Here is a 24,260-nt window from a genome sequence, read left to right on the forward strand (position 1 = left end):
CTGGGCTACTTGCCAGCTGCTGCCAGCTCCCTGGGCATCACAGTCTCCAGCCCCGTGCCTAGGAGGCAGCCATGGGGCTCCAGACTCACACTCCAGCATGCTGCTATGGGGGTCTAGCCCTGCACTGGTATTTGACTTCAGCCCCACGCTCCCAGGGGCTGCCTCAGTGCCCCAACCCCACACCTCTGGGGCTGCCCTGGGACTCCTGAGGCTGCTGGGGGACTCTGGCCATGGCCCTGCACTGCTATGGGCTGCTGAAGCAGGGGGGCTGAAGCCCCAGTCCTACATTGTCTCCAGCTGAGCTGCCCACCTTGTTTCCCACAGCCCTGGCTGGGTTGATTTAGTTGAGATTGGTCCTGCCTAGAGCAGGGGGCTGAACTTGATGACCTCCTGAGGTCTCTTCCAGCTCTATGGTTCTATGATTCTATGCCCTGCTGGCCCTCCTTCCCATAGGCTCCCAGGCTCTCTGATCCAGGAGCATCCTGGTCCTGCCAGACCCCGGATTCTGCCAGACCAGGGAATGCCGGTTTTCAGAGGTGCAGCCTGTAGACGCAAGCACTAACTGGCAATAGCAGTATTAATTAATATTTAAAATCTGCATTATGTCAGAACTGCTGGTATGTTTATTTGCACTAGTGTTTCTTTCACAGACTGAGGATGATCAGGTTTAAAGTGGAGTTACCGCAGTTGTCCCTTTCCCGTTCACCCAAAGGAATGCACCTGAGAAAAAGTCAAAAGACAAATACAATTGACCTGTGCTATCCATCAACCCTGGCTGTCCATACGTGGCAGCCACCTCCGGCAACAAATAATCAATATATATGATTTTTTGTCATTCAGCCCGTGTTTGTCTTTAAGAGAGAAAGAAACAAACACCAGGCAATAATTCCATTGCTCAGAAACCCAACCAGAGGAAACTCAAGAGGAGTGTTACTATTGCTGAGCCAGAACCAGGTGACAGCTGGTGAGGAGACAGGTCAGTTGTTGTTGATGAGTTGGCATGGGTGGGAGGGAAAGAAGGAGCATGGGAAGATGAGAAGGTGAATGGGTTGCCCAGCAGGCTGGAGTAGATGACGTCCAGGTGAGAGAATGGGAAGGAAAGCAATTCCAAATAGAGACTGCTAGCCAGAACCGGCCTGAGTGACCCCCAAAGTGGCAGCAAGCAGAAAAGCAGAGGCCAAGACGGGCAGCTGGTTCCTGGAGACTGTTCCAATGTGACAGGCTCAGTAAAAGGATGGTAGGTGGGTTTAATAGTAGCAATGGGGGGACCGATCCTGCATCTATTGAAGCCAAAGGGACATGTGCCGTGGACTTCCGTGGTGAGATTCGATCTTGTTTGGATGGTCAATGAATTTACCGTTGCCCCTTGGCAAAAAGGTCTGCAAAAACGTGATCGGTTGCGTGGGCCGACCCATTTGCAGCAATTCAGGATGAAAGTTGCGTGTGCGGCTCTTTAACTGACAAGGGGTGGGATGGTGCATTCCCTAGAGGCAGGTTATTGCAAACTGGCCACTACGGGGTTGCTTTTGAATCTTCCTTTGAAGCAGCTGGTACTGGCTGCTGGAAGTGACAGGATGTCGGACTAGACCAGGGGTCGCACACTCAATGTACTTGAGAGTCAGTACCAGTCCTCAAATACTTCTAGCCGGCCTCTGGGCACCCTTCTCTGGCAGGACTCTGCGAAGGGCTGAGGTCTCCACACATTCCCCACTCCCGCATGCATCTCCCAGCCCCTTCTGAGGGCCTCTTTCTCCCCACCCCATCTTCCCCTGCACCACCTGCCACCCCAGGCGATTTAAAACTAAGTGAACCCCCCGCTACCACCAGCAGTGCAGCAGGGCTGGAGCGGCTTCCTGCTGCTAGCCCCATGCCTCTGCCAGCGTAGTCTTGTGGCCTGGAGGAGGTGTGTGCAGAGCCATCCCATCCATGGGTGTAAGCTGTGAAACTTTTAAGTCACTTTGTGAAACTGACTAGATATCAGTGGTGTCAGCTCTCCTGATTGATCACAAGCCTCCTGATAAGTGGGGCTTTTTTTCTGGAAAGTCCAAACTAGATCTTTACCACCTGATGCCTCATGCATCGCTATCAACTGTGATCTCTCTGACTTAGTAGATTATGCTTGTTTGTGGGTGCCTGGTATTAGAAGAGATTCCTAGCTTTCTTTTTCTTTTTCTTTTTCTTTTTCTTTTTCTTTTTCTTTTTCTTTTTCTGGAGGACTTTAGGTCTCATGGTTTGTGCAGAAAATCTTGAAAACATGCCCCAAGTTCAGCCAAAGATCTCAAACACCAGAAGCCAAATAAAAAGATCACCAAGTGTATTTTGTCTGTGATTTCAGCTTTGAATGCTTAGGCTATGTCTAAAACAAAAAACAGGATTATGTAGCACTTTAAAGACTAACAAGATGGCTTATTAGGTGATGAGCTTTCGTGGGCCAGACCCACTTCCTCAGATCAAATAATGGAAGAAAATTGTCACAACCATATATACCAAAGGATACAATTTAAAAAAAATGAACACATATGAAAAGGACAAATCAAATTTCAGAACAGGAGGGAAATGGGGAGGGCAAAGGTAAATGTCTGTGAGCTAATGATATTAGAGATGATAATTAGAGGTGATAATTCCCCAATTATAATTGAAGAAGCTATCTTTGTAATGGGTAAGATAATTAAGTCTTTGTTTAAACTTAGGCGTAAAGTGTCAAATTTAACTTAGGCTATGTCTAGACAGAGGTGCTATTTTGGGATACCGGATGTATCCCGACATAGCAATTCTGCATCTTTAAATTCACCCGTTATTTTGAAATATATTTTGAAATAACGGGTGTGCTGTTCCAGTGTCCCTCGAGAGTTAAGGGACATTTTGGAATAGTGATTTATTTTGAAATATGGCACTGTGTAGACAGCGCCAAATTTCTAAATAGGCTATTTCAAAATTACCTTGAAATAAGCTATTCAATTCATGTAGTGCAAATTGCATAGTTTATTTGGAGGTAATGGTGCTGTGTAGACTCACCCTTGGGGTTGGCAATGAAGCAGCTTTGAATACTTAGGATTGGCTGTACAGTTCATGCAAGCTGTGTCTTTCCCTGTGTCCAGAAGCCCAGACAGAGACCAGGATCCTACAAAAGACTTGAAACCGAGTCCTCACCCTGATACCCCTATGTCCTGGTACTACGATGCTCCCCTTTCCTGTTAATATCTGCACCCTTGCACTAGAATTCTGCCTGCCCCCACCACTAACATCTACGTCCTCATGTTGGGATCCTTCTCCCAGAGTAACAAAAAGCGAACCCACTGGCCTCACCCTGCTGGCTGCAGAAGTGCACCAGCTCGGGCGGTTCCCTGGCCAGCACAGTTTGCATTGTGGTGGAGGTGGCCAGCACAGCTTCCCAGACTAAGTGGCACCCTTTGTGACTGGGACTATGTGGGTGCTGGGTAAGGTTCCCTTTAAGCTGCGTGGCAGCATGGCCCCAAAGCTGCTTAATGAGCCCTGTCCAGCCTAGAGGCTCAGGGCTCTGTGCACGGACCTGCCTGCCTGGAGGAGGGACACTACACCGTCAGCAACAGCAGCAGCTTCCTTCACAGCCAGGTGTGAAAGGCATGCACAGAATGCAAGGACGTTCCCCTCACTCCCTCAGCATCCGGGGAATGGGATAAAAAGCAAGCAAGGTCCCGGAGTGCATGGCTGCTGCCCTCCCACCCTCCGGAAATTCTGTCCTTGCTGGAGTGCTGCTGGGAACTTTGTGCATAGGTGAGTCCCTGCGTGCTACCCAGCCCCCTTGTTCCTGGGTCAGCAGTTGTGTGAGCCTGATGAAACCACTTTTTCCAAAATATTTTGTGGGCTTGATTGGGGGAGTGCTCCATCTGCAGATGGCCCCTGGGCCGGGGGTTTGAGACCCCTGGACTAGATAGCCCCAATGTTCAACAGGCTGATTTGTATAAATATAAAACATTGTTACACTTACCTTTATTTTGATGTGGTATAGGGTGTCAGGTCTTTTGGTCACTATGGTATGTCTAGACTACACGCTTCTTTGGAAAGAGATCGTCTAGACAGGCTCAGCTTTTTTGAAAAAGTGATCCGCTTTTTCGAAAGAGAGCACCCAGTTAATCTGGATGTTCTCTTTCGAAAAAGCCCTGTTTGCGGTCAAGAACGCCTTTTTTCGAAAGAGCTCTTTCGAAAAAAGACATTCGTCCTCGTAAAATGAGGTTTACCGCTGTCGAAAAAAATGCCGCGGTCTTTCGATTTAATTTCGAAAGAATGCAGCGGCAGTCTAGACGCAGGTGAAGTTTTTTTTTAATGCCCCCCCCCCCGTAATCTAGACATAGCATCTGACAAATAGTTACAATGAACATGAATATTCCTGAATCAAAGACAACACCTTTATATGAACACAGTGAGAGGAGAGATAGACATAAGAGACTCAGGAGCATGGCTGGGAAAAACAGAAATTACTTGGGTTGCACTGTGCTCCTGTGATCAGTCCCCAACCTGTCGGGGTTGCTATGGCCAGGCAGAAATTAAAGCAGCCATAAAGCTGCTCTAATTTGTCATGGATACTGGCCTTGGTATCTGGATAACAAAGTTGGCTTACAGCTCCCACCCCTCTTGCTACCGGGCTGAGCAAAGCTAAGCTGAGCCCAACAGTCTAGCCTCATGCATGCCACAAGTTGGCATTAGCACTAAAATAGATTGGAAAATGTACATTAAAATCAGTCGAACCTCAGGAAATGCTGAGCAGTAAACCACATGTAGACATATCGGATGCCCTTAATGGCAGATTAGCTGCATACTAGGCACATTTGGCTACCCAAAGACTCTGTTCAAGCTGGCTGGACCTGGAACATTGAGCAGCATGTGGGTTAATTTAGCAGTGTGCCACTCAGCATGTATCCAACTGTTCCACTGGTTGCTCCTGAGTCGCTTTGTGGTTCAGGTGCACTACGGTGAGTATTTTAAGAGGGGGACCAGGGTTTTTTTTCCTAGTTGCAAGCACACCCAGGCAGATATAATTTTAATATAAAGAGGAAGTTTACCAGAATAGAATTTAAGAATATTAAGAAGGGATTTGGTTCGGAGAGAAATATTAGCAGCAAAGGCAGGGATAAGGATTTTAGAGAAATTTAATTAAAATTTAATCTTCTTTCTAATTAATTTTCCTTTTAATTAAACTTAAAATTAAATTCACTTTGTTTAATTGGAGGAATTTTAAAAAGTATTACTTTGGGGTGTCAATCATCTTTTTTTTGTCATATAAAAATAGTTTATCCTGGTTTGTCTGGTTGAAAAGATGAAATTTCGTGTAGAAGAAAAAAGTGTAATGAAAATGTGGCATTTAAATGTAAATCAGTTTACTGTTCAATTATCCCTGCCTGGCCTACTGTCAATGAGGATAAAAGGCTTTTTGCCCTGGGGAGCTGATCCCGATAGGTAGGGGTGATTTAACCTTTTTGACATGCAGGCCACATGCTGATTCTGGACTGAAGCTCTGAGTTGTATCAGTGGCTTTCTTTTGCTTTATGACTTTAACTGCTTGCCAGGAGCCCGGTGTGGTTCTGTCCCACTTCCTTTGGTGGGTGGGAAACACTCCTCTTTTGACTGGGTGATGCTTTGCACCAGCTTCATGCTGGTGGAGATGCCTGCATAAAGATCACATGGCAACAAAGAATCTGGCATGGGTCTCTTAATCCAACTTGCCTCTAAAACTCCTCTCTTCTGCCTCCAAAATGCTGGCACATACCTTACACTGCCTGGATGGCTGCTGTTCCATCTCTTCCCTTTGATCCCATCTAATCCAGCTTCCAACTCTTCTCCTCTACGGGAAGCTGTCTAAGGCCATTAGCAATGGCCCGTAGGAATGGGTTCCCTAGGGAGGTGATGGAATCTCCAACCCTAGAGGAGTTTAAGTCCTGTCTTGACAAAGCCCTGGCTGGGATGATTTAGTTGGGGTGGATACTTTGGGCAGGGGATTGGACTAGATGACTGAGGTCTCCTCCAACCCTACGATTCTATGCTTCTAACAACTTCCCCTTAGCTAACCTGGAGCAGAATTTTTTGCATCTTTTACTGCCTAGATCAGTTTTTTACCTATAGAGCTTTCAGATTCACTCTCCTCTGCTTCTTATGAACTCTTTGCTCCCATGGTTTTGTGCTCTGTGGATTCTCATTGAAAATATCTGCCCCCTTTTTAAATGTCTCCTCTTTCTCACCCCCTGCACCCTATTGGTGGCATCCTTCTGGGTTCTTCTTCTGGGTTCGCTTGTCTACTTGCTTTCTCACTTGCTCTTGGCAGTCTCATCCATGCTCATAGACTCATCTCTGCAATGTCGCCCATATTTATTTTTCCTACCTCCAGCCTCTTCTCTGAGCTACAGAACCTCGCACCCTCAAACCTCTCTCCTTCAGCTTTTCCTACTTTTCTACCAGCATCTCCAACTCAGTAACGCACAAAGGCTACATCTTCACAGCAGTGTTATTTCGGAATAACTGACGTTAGTCCAAAATGACATTGTCCGTGTCTACACAGCCAGCGGTTATTTCAACATAATGTCAAAATACAAGGAGGACTGCTTACTCCAACTCCTGTAACCCACATTGTATGAGGAGTAAGGGAAGTCAGAGGAAGAAGAGTGCTCTATCTTGGACTTCCTGCAGTGCAGACAGTGCTAAAAGCTGAAATAAGCTATTCCAATGTAAGCTATGCAATTGACATGACTCAAATTGCGTAGCTTATTTCGGCTTTATCCTTGCTGTGGAGACGTGCTCGTACTGAATTTCCTCTTTGTACACAGGCCTCGACCTTTGTCTTCAGTGACTGCTACACTTCCTGTCTTCTGGATGGCCAGCTTCACTATGGGGTATTCTTCTTCCCTTATCTGATCTTCCACTAAATCTTATTACTCCTGCCTCTTTCTTTTCCCTCCAAAACCAAGAGTCCTCAATATTCCCATTGTTAAGTCTATTCCTCTTGGCGTAAGGGTGAAAGCCAAAGGTTTGGATGTGATGTGGTGAACAAGGGGCAAACTGGAAGGACCCAAAGGGAGAGGTTGTCACAGATCTAGTTAAACGCCTCCTGGTGGGCGCTCACCAGACTTCAGAAAGGGGGTCCAAATGCTGAATTCCACACTCATTTTGCTTGCTGAGGCTCAGCTGGGTTCAGACACTTGTCTCTGGCTTTGAGGCTCTGAGCATGCACTCCAGATGCAGACCTCATATTTGAGACCCCTCTTGGCCAATTCAATTGCGTAGGCCCTGAAAGTAGTGCCAGCTCCCTCAAGCTCTGCGAGCAGCTCTTCCACTTTCCACAGAGTCCCTCTCTACCCATTATGGGTTACAGTTTAAATCTTCAGAGGCACACAACCATGAAAGCAGAATAGGCAAACGGATGTTGCGCAGGCGTCTACACCACCATTACTCTTTACTGAAGCAGTAAAGCACAAGAACCCATGGATCACTTAGAAAACAACTCATCCCCTGAACACAAGGCCGCTCACGCCAGCGGATCCTAGAGTGTTACTGGGGGACTGCCTGTGTTCAGGTTGTCCCCTGCTTCACAGAAATACACTTCAAAATGCAAAGAGCTCAGTCTGTTTAGCATAAGGAGTGACTTGATCCCAACCTATAATTGTCTACAGGGGGAACAAATATTTAATAATGGGACCTTCAGTCTCACAAACAAAGAAACAATAGTTGGAAGTTAAAGCTGGACAAATACAGATTGACTGTAAGATGTATAATTTTAACAATGAGAATAAATGCCCACTGGAACAATTTACTAACAGGCATGATGGATTCTCTACGGGGGAGTGAATAGAATTGCTGGGTGCCTGGGCAAGAGAGGGGAGGGCCTAGTTGTATGTTCCCGGAAGAGGTGGACCTTTGGGTGGAAGCTACAGGTACAAGACATTATTAAAAGGAATATTACATAAAAGAAAGAGGGGGAAAGGGAGGAAACCAGTTACCTTTATCTTAATGATCTTTAAACTGAATGATGAAAGACCAGCCTGCTAACACTTGGAAAGAAATCTTTGTCCAGTCAAAGAGCCACCGCAAGGGGAACACTAAGGTGTAACTACACCAAATCATTGGCAGCTTTCTCACATGCTATCTTCTTTGCACAAGTGCAAATGGCAATACAAGGTGCACTGCAGGGGAGAATCAGTCCCCAAACTGTTTTCAAAAGCACTCCATTGATCTGAACATGAATTAGGTGCCAGGATTTTTTTTTTTTTTTGCGTTGTCCAAATTGGAAACTAAGCACTTTTCATCATCTAATATTATTTGCAATTTTATGATGAGGGGAAATTGCAAGATCAGCAGCTAATTTTATAAAATCATCTGTCAAAAGTTTGTATTTAATTCTCCGAGCTTTGTGTTCCCTTTGTAATAACTGAGGACATTAAGATATGCTTGCCATAAATTACCTTCTTTTTCTTTTTTTATACATGTCAACATTTTATCTCTCTAACTCACAAAGTGAAGGGGAAAAAATTAAACTGTTTTTAGAGACTAGTTCAAACCAGATGCATCCTGCTGAGCTCACAGTGTACTTTAAGAAGAAAGAGCCAATCCGTAGCTTTGATCCTGCAGCCACAGATATTGAGATCCAAAGGGATTTCTCACATGTGCGATGGAAGTCCTTGTGAATAGGGTTTTGGGCAGGATTAAGTCCTATATTTTGACATGTCTCTTCCTTCCTGAGTTATCAAATCATTTAAAATTAATAAGCATTCTTCTGTGATGTAAATAGTCAGGTTCACATTCCGGCGACTATGAAGAATTTTATACAACGTGGAAGCATTTCAACAGGAGAGACTAAAGTGCTTTCCTTGCCACCTCAGGATATGGCCTAGTGATGGGGGCTCTGACCCGGTGGGTAAGAGAGCTGGGTGGAGGTCTCTGTTCCATGCCAAGCACAGGAAAGATTTAAACCGGATCTCTTTTATCCTGGGTGAGTGCTCTCCCCAACGGGTTATTGGGTAACGAGATGGAGAAACCACCTCTAACCATTGATAGATGATGATGGATGATCTTCAAGCCCAAGTTCGAAGAGCTCACTGGGGTTTTGGTGCCAGGCATCAGAATGGAATCAGCTTTGCACATGCCCACCAGTAGCTGAGTTGGGGGTTGAGAATCTAAATATTGGGTTTAGGAACCTAAAGAGGTAGTCAGACGCCTCAATCCCTTTATTGCTCTAGCCCGTAGGAACCTACGTGCCATTGCCGGTCAATGAGATTTTGGGTATGTCTCTTCACAAGCACTTCAGAGGCACGACTGTCACTATGTGCTGTTGTGTACACATTTGCTGGAGCAATGGAAGGGTTTCTCCACTACCGTACTGAATCCACCCTCTCAAGAGGTTCCATCAACGTACTGGCAGCTTCTCCTGGGCTTAGGCTGGGTTAACGATGTCTCTTTGGGGTGGGATTTTCCCACCCTTCTCAGCCATGGAGCCAGGGTGACCTAAGTTTTAAGTGTAGTCAAAGCTTAGTCTCACAGTATGAAGGTGCTTCTGAAGGTGGGTTGTAGGCTCCTAAATCACTTACATCATTTTTCTGAAATGCTACCAATAATTGTTTATAACCTTGAGCCATATTGGGTACCCGGGCTTAAAAATGAGAAAGCATCTATTACCAGCCTTCCTGCCTGTAACCCCTACCACACCTCTCACCTGTTGATCTCAAAGCTGCAAATATTAGGGCCATAAAGATAATGTCGGAGCTAATGCAAAATATTCGTCCTGGATTTAGGAAGCTCAGGCACAGGATCTCCGTTACACACTGACGCCTGCGACTGTATGACCGAGTTAATCCTCAGCTGCCTGAGAAAGGAAAAAAAAAACCTCAATTTGAGACCAATTCCAATTTGAGACCACCCTCTGGGGTGACTGATTGTCAGACTTAGGGGATGGCTGTTAGTTACCAGGACTTTCCCAGCAGCCTGAGGAATGGTGAGAATATGGTGAAGGTGTGATTCATGGATGGGAGGGAAGGGACTTAGTTTCAGCCAGCACCAATAAGGACCTGAGGAGATCCCTAGGGCAGTGGTTCTCCCTTGGGGTATAAATATACCTGGGGGCATGCAGAGAGGGCCAGCTGGTGAGGAGAGACATGGGGAGCCACTGGCCACATGGCTGCCCCCCATCTGACTTCTTCTCATGCCACCCTTAGCCTAGGGAAGGGGCAGAACACCCCGGTTCTGTCCCATCTCTCCCTATCTCTGTTCCTGCTCTGGCACCACATCTTCCTTCCCTTACTCTACCTCTACCCTACCTCTTATCCCTCCTCCAAAATGATGCAGCTGGCCCAAGGGACAACTGGCATTGGGGCACCTGTCACCGGCAGCTGTGGTCAGGTCACCCTGAACTCAGGGGGACATGGATCAACATGGCCCTTGCTAGTTCTGATCTCCTGGGTATGCCTCTCTGCTTTCCCTTCATGCCCCCCAAATGTCGCTCCCACATGCAGAGGTCTTTCACGGGGTACATCAACACATCTGGATATTTGCCTAGTTTTACAACAGGCTACAGGAAAAGCACTAGTAAACACAGGCGCATGGAGAAAAAAATAGTGGAAAAGGCTCACGTTTAGTAGAGAGTATGTCGCTAAGCAAACGCTAGACTGTCACAGCCCCATGAGAGTAAGAAGGATAAGTGCAAGTGCCAGCTGGAGCTGCCCTCAGAGTTTGATTTAGCGGGTCTTAATTAGACCCTCTAAATCGAATGCCAGAAGATTGACCTCCAGCTCAGTAAGTATGACAGTGAATGGTGACTAACAGCCAGCAGGGCGGCAGTGGAGAGATGTGATGAGCGGCCAAAAGGATGGTGATGGAAAGGTGTGAAAAGCACTCAGCAGGGTTGTGGCAGACAGATGTGAGCAGGCAGTAACAAGCAGCCAGCAGAGTGAGTAAAATACCTCTTTACTTCCTCTCACCTAGGATGTACCTCTGAAATTTGGGTCTGCTCTGACTGAGGGCAGCAACTGTCAGTGGGGTGCAGAGAAGAGTTGGACATGTGTGGGGTACTTTTGGGTTGCTGGACACTGGTTGAGAGGAAAAGGACACTGCCTAACCTACTCAGGGTGCAACTTTTACTCATTGTTTTTGTCTATGAACCCTGTTTCTGGTGTTTTCCCAAATTAAGGCCAAGTTATCTTCCCTCCTTTTATTAAGTTTATTTTCTACACTCAAACTCTGCATTTCCAAGGAGTGGAAACATTGCCCCTCAGAGGCACCCTGGGGTGTGATGTGTAAATTTCCCAGGTCGGTGGGTGGAGGCTCGAACTGGCTCTGTGTTCAATCAATGGAGAAAACCCTTGACATATTGAATCCAGCCCTGGCTGCTGCTAGCTTCAACTGCCACAAGGATTACACTTGTTTGGGACATAAAACAATATGGATCTTTAATACGAGCTGCTACTAGGTTCACAGACAATAGACATGACAAAGACCTTTTAAGTTCTCTCATCCATCCCCTAGCTGATTGTTTGCTTCAGCAAAGGTGTTGTGTGCTCCGTGGCAAGATGGACTGAAGTTTGGTGGGAAAGATGGCTGTGTTTCACATCCCTCAGGGTCGGGAGGGTGGAAATTCTGCAGCAGCGTCACATATTTATTTTTAACAGATATTAATTGCATTTCTGAATAATGCAGAATAAAACAACAAATCGTCTGGTAGCACTTTATAGACTCACAAAACATGCAGATGGTTTCATGAGCTTTCGTGGCCACAGCCCACTTCTTCAGATGAATGGAGTTTTGAGTTTAGGATGTGCGCACCCAAAATAAATAGGAGAGGGGAAGGGAAAAGAAGGAAGGGGAATTGGAGACAGAGAACTAGAGGGAATCAGTAAGTATCTGAAGACTGGGTAGTTAAAAGCTCGTGATACCATCTACATGTTTTGTTAGTCTATAAAGTGCTACCAGCCTAGTTTTTGTTTCAAATTTAACCACAAGACACATTTTCAGGGAGGACGTTGAAGCACTTTAGCCTCTAGGAACAAATTTTTGGTGCCTGGGAAAATGTGGGGGCAATTCGGGATAGGAGGTAACAAAATCATTAGCTGGATGGTTCTGAACCAATGATCAGCTGTGAAACACCCAATAATGCTGACACTACAGGACATTGTTTGGCTTCAGAGGCTATTTCAAAATTATTCCCAAAATAACTATTTCAAAATCAGCTTATTCCTCTTCACAAGCAGGAGGCGTTATTACGAAATCTCAAGCCCTTTATTTCAAATCAGAGGCTTGGAAGTGTGGGTGCTCGCTTTGTTATTCCAAAGCAAGGGGAGTTATTTCGAAATAACTCCCCAGTGTAGACATGCCCAGAGTGAACTACTGTAGTAGGGGGCCCCTCCTCAGAGCTATTTAGATCAGGCTGCCAGTAGATGTCACTGCATCAGAATTACAGTCATCTTACATTTTTAAGTGACTCATCACCACTGCGGTGAAGAAAAAGCTGTCTTTTCTAACACAAAAGCCTCGCTTCTGCACAACACTGCAATGAGGGGTGGCTATTTAACAATCCCCCAAAACTGTTCATAGTGCCGCTGGGAGCAGGAAGGATTCTATATATTCACCGGTGCTTTGTCCATTCAGAGTTCAGCTGTCCCAAGCAATGGGGTTGCCATCATTTTCTTTAGGAAGTTTTCCTTAGCACACAAGCCAAGTGCCACTCTGCTCTGTGGTATCCCATAATGCCTTGTAATTCCTCCTGGGGTCACCCAATCCATCTCCTCTCCCTCCTCTTTGCATTTACATCCTTCAGCAGCTCCTCTCATTCCCCTGCCGTATTTGCCATCCGCTGGCTTAGTATTCTTCCAGGAAAATATGTAGAATTAAGCACGATTGTTCAAGGCTCTGCTTAGTGAAACAATATTCCTGATTTACAAGTGTGTTCCCCATGCCTGAGGAAGTGATTAGTGTCTGCATGCCTCGCGCCACACCTGGGAAGGCAGCAGGGAAAGGGGAGAAGTGGCAGGAGTCAACAAGAGACCAATTAAAACCTAACCTTCTCACCAGCCGCAGCTTCCCTGCCTGGCTCTGCCTCCCCGGCACAGGTAGTCGCTATCTACTGCACGTTACCGGCTTCTGGATCACAAAGTTCTGCTGTGAGGAGGAAGGCTCTCAAGATGAATGGTTGCTAAGGGGAGGAGGGGAGGGGAGACAAATGAGATCCATAAAATAAGGGCAGGCACAGGATTGTGTGTCTGGGTCTAGCTGGGTAGCAGGGGGAGGCTTTGTTTGACTTTGCCAATTTGCTTTAGAGAGAGAAGCTTTGCTGACAGCAACATGTGGAGAAAAGGCGGGGAGTGTGTGTGTGTGTGTGGGGGGGGGGGGAAGCGGGGAAGCCATTCCTTTGACGTTCATATTCCACACTTGTCGGTTTCCCTGTCTTTCCGGTCTCTGTGAGTTTGTGCCCTATCAAAACCTGCCAGGAGAAGGCAGGTCTGAGGTGACAGTTTTAACTAAGAAGGAAGATTGCTGTGCTCTTCAGGACACCTCGCCTCCTTAAACTGCAGTGAACGGAGATGACGCAAAGGGTGCCTTTTGGCACCAAGCCCCGAAAGTCAGGGCGACTGCGGTGCTAGTCCTCCTGCCACCCGCCCTCAATTCCAGCTGCCGTTAAAACTGGATCCCAAACAACAAAATACTCAGGACTCCACATAGTCTCACAGTATTTGCTTCTGTGGCCGGTTGGGGCTAAGCGCCTAGGTTCTGCGCTTCTTGGCGGGATTTTCGTCGTGTGCCTCAGAGGCTCCCGGTGTCCCTAACATGGCCACAAAGGCAAAGGCATCCCGCTTTCCGAGCCCTTTTCATCATAGGCAAGTCCAGGGTATGGGAGGTCAGCCCCTATGTTAGACCACAGGGCCTCCCCTGTTTCTTGCAGGCAGCCCACCAGACAGGAGGGGGTTGGGGAGAACCCGGTCCCACCCACTTGCTCTGGGTTCCGGCCCAGGGCTCTATGGGGAGGGGGGTAGGCCTGAGTGGGTTGTGAGGCCTGGCTCTTGCCCCATGGAACAGTAGCCCCTCCCTGGGCCACTTCCCCAACTCTTGCTGAGTGCCTCCTCCCAATGCCTTGGGTCAGGCTTTGTTGCAGGCTGTCTAGGGTCAGTGTCTTGTGCTGGGCTGCTCTGTTCTCCTTCCCCTCTCTTCTGGTCCGTCCCTTCACTCCTTCCCCCCTCCTTGCCTGAGGGGGCTTATTTATGGTGCACTCATCAGCCTTAACTGGCCTCAGGTGTTCTGATTAGCCTTCCCTTCAGGCTGATGACCAAGGGGTTCAGGTATTGAACTGCTGGGCCACAGTCTCTGGCAGCCTAAAGAACATTCCCAACTCCCTGTGCATCTGCCTTTCACTAGCCTTGCGCTCAGGCTGCCACACTTCCTACTTTCTGGAAAATCCCAAGCCCACAGGAACCAATGGCCAAAACTTCCAGAGTCGTAACTAGCTAATTTGATGCCTGAGGCAAGACCATCCTCGGTGCAGGCGGAGGTGCCAACGTGGCGTGAGGCACGAGGAAAGACAGCGTAGTAGCTGTCTTTTCTGTGCCCCCTCAGCTATGTGCCCGAGGCAAGCGCCTCACTCGCCTCGCCCTTGTTACGGCCCTGAAAACTTCCACGGACTTCAGCTGCCCCTTTGCTTTTTGCCTGCTTAAACTTGACTTGTTTGTTAAAGTCTTTCACGTTGTTATTTTAAAATCCTTTACTAAATGCAGGTTATCACAACAATTAAGAGACACGAATTCATATATTAGAGGGATAAATACCAGGGAGGGAGAGGAATTATTTAAGCTTAATACCAATGTGGACACAAGAACAAATGGATATAAGCTGGCTAGTAGGAAGTTTAGACTTGAGATTAGACGAAGGTTTCTAACCATTAGAGGAGTGAGGTTCTGGAACGGCCTTCCGAGGGAAGTAGTGGGGGCAAAAGATCTATCTGGCTTCAAGATTAAACCAGATGGGCTTATGAAGGGGATGGTTTGATGATATAACATGATCTTGGTAACTAATTGACCATCATTATCAGTGGTAAATAGGCCAATGGAGGGATGATAGGAGTTACTATAGAGAACTTTCTGGGTGTCTGGCTGGTGAGTCTTGCCCACATGCTCAGGGTTTAGCTGATCGCCATATTTGGGGTCGGGAAGGAATTTTCCTCCAGGGTAGATTGGCAGAGGCCCTGGAGGTTTTTCGCCTTCCTCTGTAGCATGGGGTACAGATCACAGCTGGAGGGTTCTCTGCATCTTGGGGTCTTCAAAGTATTTGAAGGCTTCAATATCTGAGATATAGGTGAGAGGATTATTCTAGCAGTGGGTGGGTGAGATTCTGTGGCCTGCACTGTGCAGGGGGTCAGACTAGATGATCATAATGGTCCCTTCTGACCTTAAAGTCTGTGAGTCTATGAGTCTATGAACTGACCATGCCAAAGGCTTCCCAGTCCTTCTTTCCTGCAGAGAGGAGGTGGTGGTTTTACATCTCAACAGTGGAATTCATCCCATGGGCCAGAACTCCTTCCCCAAACAGAGAAGTGGGATTTTAATGGGTTACGATTGTACAGGGAAGGTGTTAGCTAGAGGTGGGCTTGAATTGCAGTTGGAGCTGGTCAGTGGTTTTTGGACAGAGCCGTTTTGCTTTGAGACATGCAGTTCAGAATGGAAACATAAGAGTTTCCTTGGATAAGTTCAGATCCTTGGTGTAGGCTTTGCCTTTGGAGCTGCTCTAGAAGCTCTGTGTAAGAGAAGCAAGACATGTCCACCTTTCTGCAGTAGTAATATAGTAGTGTGCTAGGAGGCCAGAGTCAAGATCTGGCCCCATTGTGCGAGATTCTGTACATACACATGGTAAAAGACAATTCCTGCCCTGAAGACTCGCAATCTAAATAGACAAGACAGCAAAGAAAAATGGGGGATTATACCCAGTGTTCCCTGTAAGCTGTGCATTTGGGTGGCCACCGAGAAGAGATTCAGGAGCAGCCCAGAATATTAGCAGAGCATCCATAGCTGGCAGCAGGTGTTTCTACTGGGGGTGCACATGTGTCAGTGCATGTAACAAAATTTATTCCAAACATGGTTGGAAAAAATTAAAGGGATCATGAATCATCACCCCATTTTTACAGATGATGAAGGGATTTGTCCAAGGTTATAGAAGCTGCCTGTGCTCTAGCCAGGAACTGAATTTATGTAGCCTGAATTGTAGTCCAGCATTTTAGCTGCAAGACTAGCAGTTCCTTCCCTTACCAGCAGCTACTATGTCTTCTAGAATCATAACAAAATGCAGCTCACACCACTCAGTGGCAGGGGAAGCCTCTGTCTCCCTGTCTCTTACTTTTAATGTCTTTGACCTCTCTGGAGATATTTAAGAACAGGTTAGATAGATATCTGTCAGGGATGGTGTAGGTGGAGCTTGGTCCTGCCTTGAGGGCGGGGGGCTGGACTCGATGACCTCTCGAGGTCCCTTCCAGTCCTATTATTCTATGATTCTATGACCTCTTGATTTAGGAGCACGTGGTTCTGGAGAACTTTCGTGCATTCCCACAGGGAGCTTGATTTCTCATTTTTGGCATCAGCACTCTCTCTGGAGAATGGGCTTCAAGTCCTTGACTTGGGACTGTGTGCAGAAGATTGTTGTAGGGTTTTGACATAAAGTAGAGAGGATGGGAAGAGGCGCCTTACTCTCCAGCCCAGCCTCTCGCATAGTGGCCAGATAAGCAAGCAGATATCTTATTAGAAGGTAAAATTGCTTTAAACAATGTTAAATCCTCCTTCCGCTATTTTGGAACACAGGCAACCAGACACTGCAATGAAATGGGCCATAAAAGAACCCAGACAGGCAGATCTTACAGAATGATACTTTCCCCATAGATCTTGGATGTTGGTGAGGTGTTCTGAAAGTCCAGAAGGTCTAATAGATGTTGTAATCTGACCTGTATGCCACAGACCATAGGATTTCACCCAGATAGTCCTGTATGAAGCTCAGTAATGTTTGCTTGATGAAAGCACAGCGTACAGTCTTGATTTGAGGACCTCAAAGAGAATTCACCCCTTCCCTTGGTAGATTAACTGTTGGAACAGTCACCCTCATTTTTAAACATTTGTGTGTTATTTCTCATTTGAATTGGTCTGGCTTCAACTTTCAGCCATTGGCTCTTGTTCTGTATGGCGCTGCTAGGTTAAAGAGCCATTTGCGCCCATTGTGTTACTTCTATGGCAACGCCAATCAAATCACATCTCATTCCGTTTGTTAAGCTCAATAGATTCAGCTGCTAATGTTTCATGGCCAGGCATTTCTTCAGGCCCCCAGAGTTTTCAGTGGCTCTTCTCTTCCCCCACTCTGATTTTTCAGCATCTTTTAAAATGATGATGCCAGATCTGGATACAGTATGCCAGTCTTGGCCTCACCAACTCTGTGCACTCCCTGCTCCTACTCACTACTTCTCTTCTTATGCACCCAGGATTGCATTATCCCTTTTTGCAACTGCACCAGGCTACGTCTACACTGGGAAGGCTTGGCGATGAAAGTGCTGTCCACATGCAAAAGCTGCTAAAAGTGAAAATCAGTCAAACCAGTTTTTCTGCCTCCTATTGTCGACATTTCATGGCCACATGGCTAGCACCCTGTCGATTGATAGAGCAAGGCACTCTGGGTAAGCATCCCACAGTGCACTGTTGTGGGAGGGCAGAATTGATCCCTGTGCTTCTTGCGATTCGCTTGTAGCTCTGTGAGCTCTCCATGCTAAGGAATGTCGAAGCAGCACAGCCGTCTCTCCAGCCCTCCCCTGCAGCAGCTGGCTGGCTGCTGCTGTGTTTCTAGTGCAGGGCAGAACAGAAGCGTTCCAATGATTTGTTCTTGTTCCACAAATGGAGTAGCTCACTTAGCTGTCAGATACTTCCCAGAGCTTTGAAAGGGGAAGGAGTGCATACCTGCAGGGCAGCAGAGATCACGAAACACTGAGTACAGCCAGCAGGGCAGGCATTGTGAGATACTGGCGGAATCCAGTTCTCTCAGCCAGACATTTGACAGGTCCACACTGGCTCTTTGTTGACAATAAAGGGAAGGGAAAAGACAAAAGTCTCTTGCAGGAATTTTTTGTTGGCAAAACTGGGTGTTTTTGCTGTCAAAAATTGCATTGTAATGTGTACGCTCTCACTGTTTTGTCACCAACAGGCAGGTTTTGGCAACAGAATGTGCCAGTGTAGACAAGGCCCCATGCTGGGAGCTCATGCTGAGGTGCTTGTCCCCTGAATCCTTTTCAGAGTCACTGCTTTCCAGGACAGAGCTATCTCTTCCATATGTAGAACTGGCTTTCTTAGTGCCAAGCCGTGTGATCCCTTCTCCCAGTCATGTGGAATTCCCCATGTAACAGGGGGAAATGTGTGTATGGGTTTTTTTTATATAGATATGTATATATATTTTATAAGTTCACAAACCATGTATCAGAGGAAAAACCTGCTATGTAATTACAGAATTTTCTACAGCACACATCAGTTTAGCATGTACCATATGTCCCAACATGCATAGGGTTATACTAACTGTGGTAATGAGCTAAGAGGTCTTACAAGGCCATGATTTCTGCATCTAGACAGCTGAACCAGATTTATAATGCTTATGTAATCAAGCCATTCTGGAGACTTAAGGGTGCTAGTTTCACTGTGTGCTAGATTCTCTTCCTCTTCTAGAATTCTGTCCAGTAGTAACTTCACTGTGTGGTGTAGAACAGTGTTTCTCAACCTTTTTTATTAAGTACCTCCCGTACCTACAGTTTTCAGATACACAACATTTTTTTCTACCATTGCAACACATTTGTTTAAACAACTTAATCATAGCCGGGCGGGCGATGAAATGTTGGGGTGTAAAAAGTACAAAAACAACAAAGTGCTGTAAAACTTAAAACAAAAATTCAGTTTTCTCCAAATTCCAATTGTGTTGACATACTTCCCCCCTCCCCAACTTCTCTCAAATACCCCTGAGGGTACTCAGACCACTGGTTGAGAAACACTAGTATAGAATGCCTGCTTTACAGAAGTCAATGGCAGTCCTTCCATTGACTTCAGCAGATCAAGCCCAATGTGTATAGCAGTACAGATTAGAACTGAACTACAAGTGAACAAACACACTGCTGACCTGACGATCTCCTTGAGAGTGACATCTGAAATTGACCTGCTCCAGCTCCTTTGACATTAGCATTTCTATGTACAACAATGGGGTTTAGATTAGTCCCCAAACATCCTTACATTTTTTTAAATGCACTGAGCCTGACATTTGTGACACATCTCTGGCTGTGTCTAGACTGCATCCCTTTTCCGTAAAAGGGATGCAAATTAGACACATCGCAATTGCAAATGAAGCGGGGATTTAAATCCCCCCTGCTTCATTTGCATAAACATGGCTGCCGCTTTTTTCCGGCTTGGAGCTTTGCCGGAAAAAAGCGCCAGTCTAGACGGGGATCTTTCGGAAAATAAAGGCTTTTCCGAAAGATCCCTTATTCCTCTTAAAAAAAAGGAATAAGGGATCTTTCAGAAAAGGCTTTATTTAGGCAATTGAAGTAGGGGGGATTTAAATCCCCGCTTCATTTGCAATTGCAATGTGTCTAATTTGCATCCCTTTTACGGAAAAGGAATGCAGTCTAGACACAGCCCTTGTGATTGATAGTTTGATGTTAGGAACCACAACTGATATACAAACGTGTTAGGGATTGTTCTGATAACAGTGACACTGAACCCCCTGCCCCCCCCCCCCCCCCCCCCCCCCCCCCCCGGGAAGGCCCATCTGTGAAGTGCATGACATAAGGAACCGTGTGCATCAGTCAGCATTGGACAAATGTTATAATTGTTTACAAGCCCAGGCATGGAATCTGTTTCCTTACCCTTTGCCCTGTTGACTGATGGTCCAAGAAATCTAATTATCCGCTCTTCACCCATCAACAGAATTGTCATCCAGACAAGGCCCTTCTAGCTATGTGCTTTGCTTTATTGCAGCTTTAAAGGTGACTTGGCCCACCAAGAAAGACATGTTCGAACATTCAGACCCTTCTGGGATAACCATCACTTAGGGGCTTACATATCTTTGAGGTTCTGGATCTTAATCCAAATCCATGTAAAGTCCCAATAAAAGAATCCTCGGTGCAGCTGGACTCAACCTCCAGTCTTTTCCTTCACAGAAGACTTCTAGCTACAATTGCCTGTCCTCCAGGAAGTGACTAGCTCTCTGGATAGTCTCCTGTCAAGTATCCAAGCCAAGCCTGTTTGGACAAGGATGCCAACAGGAGACACTCCTCCTATAATCTCTGGTGTGAGCCAGGCTCCTTGGTTCACACAGGAGCAGCCTATCTTCTCTCCTTCACTAACACCTCTCATCTCTGGGCTTTCCTCTTCTGAAGTCCACCACTCAGCACAGGCAGTGGGTAGGTTGACGGTTGGGGTCCCGCCCGCCCTAAGGACAGCAACCACCGGATTCATAAGTGCTGGAGCTGGCACCATTGGAAGGTAGGAAGGATAAGGAAGCCCGTTAAGGTCAGGTGGTGGGGTGGGTCCTCCGGGTTGTCATGGATACAGCATCTGCCTCTGGAGTTGAGGGCTTAAGTCCTGCCCTCCTTGGGGGCACTGGGCATTGCCACCAGATACCCCAAGTCTGGAGCTGACCCTAACGGAAAGTAGGAAGGATAAGGGAGCCACCAAAGGTGGGCAGGTTGTGAGTTTGAGACCTGCCAGCCCTGGGAGCAGGGTGGCAACAACTGAGTCTATGTGGCTCAGGGTCTGTCTCCTCAACAGGAAGCTGACTGAAAGTCCATTGAAGTCAAAGAGAGTTTATGTGTTGACTCGAAAGGGCTTGTATCAAGCCTTCAGGGAGTAGATAGAATTTTGTAGAGTTGTCCAAAAGAAAAATGTTTATTTTTTAATTTGTTTTTATGAGTGCAAGTGAGTAGTTGGAACCAATGTGATCCAACTCCACAGGTTCTGCACAGGCACCATGCGTTGGAAATGCTGTCTACCATGCTGATCTTCCCATGGTAGCCACATCGGCAGGAGAGCCACTAATTCTTGTCTAACAGAGGTGACAATAACCCAACCACACATATGCCTTTGCAATGCAGGAGTCTTTAGGAAGACGTATGCCCTTAAAATGACATTGATTCACCTTACATGAATGAGGAAGATGCCACCTCAGAAGCATGTTGATTTAAATGGAAATACATTCAAATAAATGGATTCTTGGTTTCAACATTGTTCCAAATAACCTCTACTGAAAGCAACGGCCTATTTTGAAAGTATGATAGGTGATCTGTGGGACAAGGCTGTATCTTGATTTGCTTTTTATTTCTAAGGGTTTTTTTTTCAGCTTATTAACATGTTATGCAAAGTCAGATCTGCTGGCTATTAACACCAGGGAATGAACTAAGGACATGCAGAGACATTGTCATTGTAAATGGAGCATTTTCAGATTTGTTATTATTTATATCACAGGAGCGTCTAGAGAGCCAAAGCAAGATGGGGGCCTCATGGTTACTATACAAATCAAAGCAACTGTCTCTGCCCTGGAGAATTCACTTCCTTTGTCTGTCTTGTCTATTGAAATTGTCATGTTATTCCCGTTTTATAGTTAAGGAACTGAAGCACAGAGTCTGACACAGCAGAGGCCTGAATTTGGATCTCCAGAGACCCAGACCAGTGCCTTAACTGTCAGGACATCTGTAGTATAACCAAAGTGAATATGAATGATTGAGCTGCAAGGCAAGTGCTTTGTTAGTGCCTAAACACCACAAAGTGGTCCTTACAGTAGTTGTCTTCCATCTGACAATGGAATCTGCTCCTTCCATTAAAGCAGTGGTTCTCAACTCATTTCAGTCTACAGATCACCAGGCCAATCAAAACATTTTCATGGACCACCTCCTTTTTCAGACATGATAAAAAAGAGCAGACAACAAACATTTTGGTTTGAAATTTATTTCTTACTAACAGATTTTTGGTGCTTGCTCATGTCGTGTGACTTTGGACAATGTTCCTGTGGACCACCGAAAAAAATCACCATGGACCACCAGTTGAGAACCACAGCATTAAAGTTTGCGTTGGGTACATATAGACCAATGCTGGAGCAATTTAATTGTGAAATCTGATGCAAATGGGAGCTCGTCTCATGTGTTGGCAGAATGTCACACCAAAACCTTGACCTCAAGATTGCAGATGTCACTGCGTGCTAAGATACACAAACAAGTCCTGGAGATCTATGGGGTTGGGGTCATTCACAAAGGAGAGCTGAAGGAGTAGCTTGCACAAGCAAATTTCTGATAGCATATACAATAACACGTAGAGGTGGAACTGAATCTGGGACCTCTGGATCTTAGAGCATGAGCTTCTACACAACTTGAGTTAAAAACTAGCTACTTCTCTGCTAACACTGTAGAGCTCACTCATTCATTCTCTCAGCAAGGGTATGTCTACATGTGGTGCTACTTTGGGATGCTTCCGGTATCCCAAAATAGCTTTTCCACGTCTTGACAGTGTGCCCGTTATTTCGAAATATCTTTTGAAATAATAGGCATGCTATTCAATTGTCTCTGTAAATCTCATTCCATGAGGATTAAGGGACATTTCAGAAGAGTGCTTTATTTCAAAATCTGGTGCCATGTAGATACTTGAAATAAACTACACAATTTGCGTAGCTCAAATTGCGTAGCTTATTTCAAGCTAAGGGTGCAGTATGGATGCACCCTAAGTGATCTAAGTGCCATTACGTGGGACAGTGAACCACACCCAGTACATGTGTGGCTTGCTACTGTTACAGAGTAAAGGACTCACAAGTAAAATCTTTAGTTTTGTCCCTGGAAGTAACTAGCATCAGAGCAGTGTTCCTTCGATGTGTCAAAAACACTCTATGAAAGTAATAGAAATGTAGCCGTGTTAGAATGGTCTAGCTGAAACGAAAAACAGGACTATGTAGCACTTTAAAGACTAACACGCTGGTTTATTAGGTGATGAGCTTTCATGGGCCAGACCCACTTCCTCAGATCAATTTGTGGAAGAAAATGATCATGCCAATTTTCTTCCACTATTTGATCTGAGGAAGTGAGTCTGGCCCACGAAAGCTCACCACCTAACAAACCATCTTGTTAGTTTTTAAAGTGCTACATAGTCCTGTTTTTTGTTTCACTCTATGAAAGCTGACTCATAAAAAATCGACTACAAAGACTTTAATGACAACCACTGCTTGTAGTCTTAAGTGGCTAATCCAGTCCCACCCGGGGGGCAGGGAAAGGGAGATTAATATTTCTTCTCATGCCAGAATTTATTGAACAAGTCACCACTGACACAGGCCTGCTTTGGGACCAAATCCAGACTGAGGTGACATATGGGGAGGGGCATGAAGGGTCATGTCTCCCTCCCACCCCAAGATTTGCTGCTCCTTATGGACTGACCATGCTCAGTAACACTGCTGAAGCTGGCTGCCCTCTCTCTGTTCCCACCCCCTTCCCACTATAGGAAGGCATGGGTCATCTCCTGTGGGCCTGCGGTCTATATGTGGTCAGAGTGCTGTGGTCTCTGAGCCTTATGTAAGGGGACTGTTACCCCTTACTAAAACTCTGTGGGAGTTTTTTGGTTTACCAGCTTCAGAAGGGGAAGGGTTCACGAGACTGACAGACCCCAGAGACAATGGAAAGCAGTCAACACTCCAGCTCAGCCTGACTGACAGGTTGTAAGTGGGGATTGTTCTGGCTCTGTCTCTGAACAAACAAGCTGTGTGCAGAAGAGGTCCTGCAAAGACAGAGATCTGAAAGAGGAGTACAAGAAGAAGTCCTGCAGCGACAGAACCAGACACAGACAGGCCAAGCAGTGCAGACCCTGTGTAGAGCAGCAGACTGGCAGTGCTCAGAAAGCCAAAAGGAACAGAGAAGCAACACAAGGAGCTGGAACAGCCAAGCAGCACAGCCTGCAGCTGGATGTGGTGAGCTACTGGGACCTGCAAAGTGTGGGGAAAGGCTCTGGACTGGGAGAGGGGTCTGGCCACTTAGAGACTGAGGCTGTGTGGTCACTGCCAGTGCAAGCGTGTCCAGCCTGCAGCCCCTTGCAGCACTTCCAGGGCTTCTAAGGAAGAGACTGTGAACTGTCCTTACACTCTGCAGACTGCTGTGTTGATGTCCCTGTGCTACAGAGCAGGGCTGTGTGTTCTCATTTAACCATTCTCATTGTTTCTTATTCTATTCTCTTTAATCAGTTGATGTTTAATAAATTGTATTTGCTTTGAACCTTATGAAGTGATCACTGGGC

This window comes from Pelodiscus sinensis, chromosome 6, assembly GCF_052426305.1.
Source record: "Pelodiscus sinensis isolate ZL-2025 chromosome 6, ASM5242630v1, whole genome shotgun sequence".
In the NCBI taxonomy this organism is placed as follows: Eukaryota; Metazoa; Chordata; order Testudines; family Trionychidae; genus Pelodiscus; species Pelodiscus sinensis.